The 6,777-nt window shown below is 46.2% G+C and overlaps 1 long non-coding RNA gene across 1 annotated transcript; it reads right to left on the bottom strand.

Annotated features, from left to right (window-relative positions):
- Positions 1 to 1,177: 1,177 nt before the first annotated feature.
- Positions 1,178 to 5,787, bottom strand: LOC101671438. The gene is made up of 3 exons (XR_199934.3): positions 5,010 to 5,787; positions 3,832 to 3,930; positions 1,178 to 2,309 (listed from the first exon to the last, which is right to left on the bottom strand). It is a non-coding gene; the product is annotated as an uncharacterized LOC101671438 (long non-coding RNA).
- Between the last annotated feature and the right edge of the window lie 990 nt (positions 5,788 to 6,777).

Below are 6,777 nucleotides of genomic sequence, written 5' to 3'. Positions count from 1 at the left end.
CCCAAAGCAAAGTCAAAACTACACTGAAAAAAATATTTTCAACTTCAATCACAGACAAGGGCTAACTTATCCAACACATGAAGGGCTTATACAAAACCATATGAAAGACCAATAATCCAAGAGAAATGTGGACAAAGAGTGTACATAGTTCACAAAAAATGGAACACTCAGACTCTTACCCATGTTTTCTTTCCTAAAAACCACAATTAAGGGGCACCTGGGTGGCTCAGTGAGTTAAAGCCTCTGCCTTCGGCTCAGGTCATCATCTCCGGGGTTCTGGGATCGAGCCCTGAACTGGGCTCTCTGCTCAGCAGGGAGCCTGCTTCCTCCTCTCTCTCTGCCTGCCTCTCTGCCTACTTGTGATCTCTGTCTGTCAAATAAATAAATAAAAATCTTTAAAAACAAACAAACAAACACAATTAACACTTCAGGATAAGATAGTACTTTTGAGATCTATTTTTTTTTAAACCGATTAGATGGACAAAAGATCACAAAGTTTCCTGACCCTCTCAGAAGGACCTGGGGAAACCGACCCTCTCATAAAACGTTGGTGGGAATGTAAGTTGATGCAGCTTTCGTGAAGAGAACTTTGTCAGCATCTATTAAAATTTCACACGCACATGCTCATTAACTCAGCAAGCCTACTACTAGGTTTTTATCTCTCTGATATACCCATTCATACATGTGCAAAATTTCACAGGTATAAGGTTGTCATAGGAGCATGAGAAGAGCAAGAGACTGGAAACAATCTAAAAGCTCATAATAGGAACTGGCTTAAATAAACTCTGATCCATTGAAACAACGAAATATTAGATAGTCGAAAAAAGAATGAAACGCGGAAGCTCTTCCTGTATCGATAAAGGAATAGCTTCTGAGATGGACTGATTGACAGTGATGGAGAGGGACATGTGTAATATATGCAGCTATGTACACGTGATAGTGGTATATGCATAGCATACCTTTAGGAGAACTCACACGGGGCTGGAGCTGGTTAATATTAGTTGGCTTCAAGAATAGAAATGAGGGGCGCCTGGTTGGCTCAGTGAGTTAGGCCTCTGCCTTCGGCTCAGGTCATGATCTCAGGGTCCTGGAATGGAGCCCCACATCAGGTTCTCTGCTCAGCAGGAAGCCTGTTTCCCCCGCCCCTCTCTCTGTCTACCTCTCTGCCTACTTGTGATCTCTGTCAAATAAATAAATAAAATCTTAAAAAAAAAGAATGCAAATGAGATTGCTTCACTCTATTCTTTGAATTTTGAAACATCTGAACATATTATCTGTTTAGAAAATTAAATGGAACAAAACTAAACTTTTTAAGTAAAGTAGGTCTCCGTGACCACAGAAAATAGCTTGGGTCCTAACAAGGCAGCCTGAAGAATGATCTTGGCAAAAGGAAAATGATGTTCTCCTAAGTCCCCAACTGTCAGGCAGTCTGACTTATCCATTGTCCATCTTATGACCAATGCTTGAATGTCCCTGGCAGCTGGGGCAGGTGCAGGGTTACTGGTCACTAGCACTGCAGACCCTACTATAACAAAGTTTGCCTGACCCATGGATGAAGGGCTGGGAGCCTTCCAGGCCTTCAGCAAATATAAAATCCAGTGAAAAAAGTAGATATTAGAGTCCCTGGGGCCAGCGACTACTGATCCTTTTTGTCACCTCCCACTTTAGGGCACAACCCCTAGGTTCTCTCCCTTGGCTTCGATCCAATGAATGGATATTGGGACAGCATCAGCCACCGGACATGGCAGCCTGCATTAGGCCCCCAATGAGAGGAATGCATCTTTTTTTTGCACTTGACATCTTTTTTTTTTTTAAGTTAAAAGCAATAAATCTGTTCTTGTTTAAGTGGCAGATGGATTGTTCCTTGTTTTTTTGGCAAAGTTTTCGGAGAAAAGTGAACCCATATGGTCTGGAAGGGGGGAAAAAATAGGGCAACAACCAAGATCTGGAGCTAACTGCTTAGCTCATCACTTAGCAGTCAGCCAGAAGTCATGGGCCGGATCGGGACGAAAGTGACTTCTTGGAATGCCTCACCCTGTGTCCAGCGTTTTACCTGGGTTGACTCATTTACTTTCCACAGCAGCTCTAAAACATGAACTTAGATGATATGGCCTCACGGGCTGACCTGTCATCAAAATACACAGCATTCTAGGTCGTAGGGATTTTATCTGTAGTACCATTTACTCATGAAAAATAACTGGCATTACAATGAGACCCTCTTGAAACTCACAGATCGGAGTGTATATGTGAACGTCTGTGTTTGCTCCCTGAGTTGATGTTTTGTGACACCGCAGCACCGCCCTGTCTTCCTAAAGGGACACAGAAACAACCCACAGTTAGACGTATCCTGCAACACGGATTTTCCTGAAATAAGCATGAGGCCCACTTATCCTGTTCCTCTCATTCTTCGTCTTTCCTCTAAATCAGTGTTCCATTTACCATCGGTGACCTCTAGCGCGCGCAAAGAAAACAAATGAGGCAAAGCGAAACGAAACAGGGGTCCTAAGCAGAACTGAGGACAAAAGTTCAGCCTCACGAAGACAGAAGACTGAAAAACATTAGGAGAGATGGCTCCGTGGAGTCAGGACACGTTATTTCCTGATTCCCAGGCGTGAGTTATTCACTGTAGGCAAAGATGACTAAAAATAGGGCAACCTCACCACACCAGGGTTTAACTTAAAATTGCTATGGTTTTTTCCTTTTTTCTTTGCAGCACTGACCTCTCTTTTAAGACTCTCCTACGGTGAAAAAGCAGGCAGAGCTACTAAGAAACAGCATTCCAGAGCCTAACCACCAACAACCAGGCTTTGGAGTCAGACCATGGGACAGTCTAAGGACTCCGTCTTCCAGCCTGGGGCTTAGGACTTACTCCAGCCTCAACTTCTTGGGACTCACATTGCACACGATCACATCAGGCATGTAGAAACTACAGAATATTGCACGTAATGTCAGTTCATTCCCTGAGACCGTAGGTGATAAAAAAATGAAACCTATTATTAGCAGATCTTTTTCTAAACTGTCAAGTCTTTCTCTCTCTGTTTTTCATTCCTCAAATCATTGTTGCTTAAGGAAGTTCCTATAGCATTGAACACAACTGCAAGTGTTTGCTAACTGAAAAACAAAACGATTATTAGCTATTTCCAACACACAGAAAAACACAGAAAATAACATACTGGCACCTGTGTATGTATCTGTTAAGAAAGAGTGCCACCTTGTGTGTTTTAAGACTTTATATACACGGTTATCAGATGGTCTATATTATTTTATAGTTTGCTGCACCCTCTGCAGCACTGTGTTTTTGGGACTTAACCCAAGTTGGTATATACAGCTTTGCTATTTTAAATGCTCTAAAGTCATCAGTTGTAGGTACCCACCATGATAGATCTCTGAATACTTCCACCGTTGGGAGACTTTGATTGCTTCCAATCTTTCATTAGTAAAAGAACATTGCAACAGACATCTTATACGTGTTTCTTTCAATACTTGTGGGAGACTTTCTCTAGAGTACAACCCTACAGCTCCAGGAGAAAAATCGCCTGGTTCACGAGATCACCCCATTTTCAACCTCACTCACTACTGCCAAGCTGTGTTCCAAATGGCTACAGCATTTTATTGTTGCAGTTTGTGGGGAGGGGGTGGGTGCGTGGGTGAGTTTGTTTGCTCTTCATTCTTTACTGAGCTGTATCTTATACACCATAAAATCTACCCATGTAAAGTGTACAATTCAGCAGCCTTCGTATATTTGCACAATTGTGCAACCAACATCACAAGATAATTTCGCATTCATGTTTTTATTTATAATAGAATGAAGAAATCTGTAAAGCTGCTTACCCATCCAACGTGGCCACAAAATCCCCTGGGAGGAGCTAGTTGGTGGAGATTTCCTTGTTTTAAACCTGCTGTTTGAGGAGGTAGCTGGCAGGAACATTCCTAATTAGATTATGCAAAAGGAAAAAAAAAAGAAGAAGAAACCACCTCTTTAAATGCAGGTTCCTGTTACTTGCTAAAAAAAGCATTCCTATTTATTCACCTCGAGTAAAGTGACTCAGAGCTAACTCTATTTGAAGACAAGGAGAGGAGTGAGACTCCAAATGAAGGCGTTATTCACCACCCCCCGCCCCCCCCCCCAATTCTTGCTCATGCCAGAAAGGGAAGGAGGTGTGAACAGAGTATGGATGTTGGAGTAAACAGTTGTGAAAGCCAGTTCACTGGCAAAGGGAGCATCTCTCCCATTTCTCCCCACAGCTTCACTTGTTGGGCTTTGGATCAAGTAATTTTCAGGGCTCTGAGTTACTCATTAATGGCAACTTCAAGTACCCTTTACTCCAACTCAAACTTCATGTATTAATGTGGATCGTCAATTAGGACTTAGACTACACATTTAAGAATATTGTTCTTGGGGCACCTGGGTGGCTCAGTGGGTTAAAGCCTCTGCCTTTGGCTCAGGTCCTGGTCCCAGGGTCCTGGGATTGAGCCCCACATTGGACTCTCTGCTCCGTGGAGAGCCTGCTTCCTCTTCTCTCTCTGCCTGTCTCTCTGCCTACTTGTAATCTCTGTCTGTTAAATAAATAGATTTTTTTCTTTTTAAAAAAGAATACTGTTCTTAGGCAGCTGTGGAAAGTTCAAAAATCAAAAGCATCTCTCCACTCAGGAGGCAACTCTCAAGAAACCTCGGGTTCAAGGACAACATCCATTCTCTGCTGCTAGTTCATTCCTGTCTGTCCCTGGCTTAACGAAGTCCATTTTCAGACGCTCTGGTTTCACTGTCAAGGGTGTGGCAGCTTTCTGAAATTTCCTGCTTGCCCTTTGGACCTTCCCGAAAGTACAGCAGGACAGTCACGTAACTGGGACGTTCTGGGACAGCCCGGCAGCAGGTGGCAGGCCAGGCTACATGCAAGAGGAGACGCAGGGATACAGGCACCCGCTGCCGGGGGGGCCCCTGTGGCCACTGCTTCTCCCACACCCTACCTGGGCCAGCCCCATCCCCGTAGTGGGCCCACAGACTTTACCTGAAGTCGGAAGGAGCTGGACTCCACTGTGAATTGTGACTTGGGGTTTCTGGACCTGCACCGAGGCAATGTCCCCACATTGGCCGTTTATGCTGAGCCACTGTATGTCCTCTGCAGCTCCGCGTCCCAGCTCAGACTTGTCTGTGATGAGTCTGTGAAAATCACTGCAGTGTCCTGTGCGGAGGGAGGTGGTGTGGCGAAATCACCAATCGCATGTGAATTTAGTCTTTACTATTGGCGGATTAAGTGACTCAGCATTTTCAGGCTTTCCGGTGCCCACCATCAGCAGCCAGCTTTAGTCCTCTCGGAAGTGGTCCTAAGTCCTGTTAACTAGTTGGATGGATCCCTTGCCAATACACAGAGGCCGGGGGCCCTTGGGAGAGGTCGGAAGGTGCCCCCCCCACACCACAAGGCTCTATACAAACGAAGGACTCAAGTGGGGAACAGCTCTGACCCGAATGGCAAGGCACTGAGGCCAGCCAGCAGCCTTGAGCACAGGGTAGAAATCCCTGGGCAGGGCAGGAAGGAGCAAAGCAGAGGACTGTGTCATTTGCTTACCACCCTGTCCGCCCACCCAGAGGGAGAAGAGTCTAAGCTTCACCCAGCCAGTACTCCCAAAGGAGGCAAAACTGGAGTTCCTGAGTCCCAGAAGGGAGCGGAGGTGAGTGGGTGACCCACCTCAAATCAAATGTATAGGAAATGGTGGGTATTTATCCTTTCTGATGGCTGAGTCAAATCCCATTGTTTGCATCAACATGGATGGAACTGGAGGGGATTATGTTCAGTGAAGCCAGGCAGAGAAACACAATTATCATATGGTTTCACTTATCTGTGGAACATAAGGAACAGCATGGAAGACAAAAGGAAGGAAGGAAAAAATGAAGGAGGGGGGAATCAGAAGGGGAGATGAGCGGTGAGAGACTGTGGACTCTGGGAAACAGACTGAGGGTTTTAGAGGGGAGGGTTGTAGGGGAAAGGGTTAGCCCAGCGATGGGCATTAGGGAGGGCACGGATTGCATGGAGCACTGGGTGTTATGTGCAAACAATGACTCATGGAACACTGCGTTAAACATTGATGACGGACTGTATGGTGACTAACATAATAATAAAAAGAAAAGCGTATAGGAAATGTATCCACCTCTCCTGAGTGTTAGGAGCAACAGAACACAGGGTAGGAGGCGTGCCCTGGGTCCTTGCCCTGAACTGGCTTCCGGGCTGGCATTCCCAGACCCGCTTTGCTGCTCTTGGAGCGGATGGCCCTACTCCTCCCACCTGCTACGGTCATGGGGCCCCACCACTCGGGGTGGCCTCCTGCCGGGCACCAGCCTGTCCACAGGCACGACCACCAGCAATAACTCACACACTCCTGCCTTCTGGGGCTCCTCAGGGTTTGGGATGGGATCCATAGTGCATGTTGTGGAGACAAGGCTGGCTTTCTTTCTTTACAATCTGCTCCCTACGAGTTCCCAGGGTTCCAGAAGTAGGGTTGCGGGCAATCCTATTTGCCCTCCCCCCGCCCCATCTTACTGTAGTAGCATGGCTGAGCGGAAGGTCCCTCCCCAGCACCCCATGCGCTTTATTTCATTCAATCCTCGAAATAATCCCACCAGCCAGGAATCTTAGCTCTGTTTTTGGATGAGGACACGGAGACCCAGGAAGGTGAGGGGTCTCGCTTAAGATCACAGTCTATCGAGGGCAAGGGTGGGGGTCTGAGTCCACAGCAGTGTATTTCAAGGGGTGGGTGAGGGGTCCACCGGATGCAGGTAGA

This window comes from Mustela putorius, unplaced genomic scaffold (assembly GCF_011764305.1).
Source record: "Mustela putorius furo isolate JIRA1106 unplaced genomic scaffold, ASM1176430v1.1 tig00003923_pilon_pilon_pilon, whole genome shotgun sequence".
Lineage (NCBI taxonomy): Eukaryota > Metazoa > Chordata > Mammalia > Carnivora > Mustelidae > Mustela > Mustela putorius.
The sequence above is the reverse complement of the archived record's forward strand: the minus strand, read 5'-3'. Positions and strand labels throughout refer to the sequence as shown.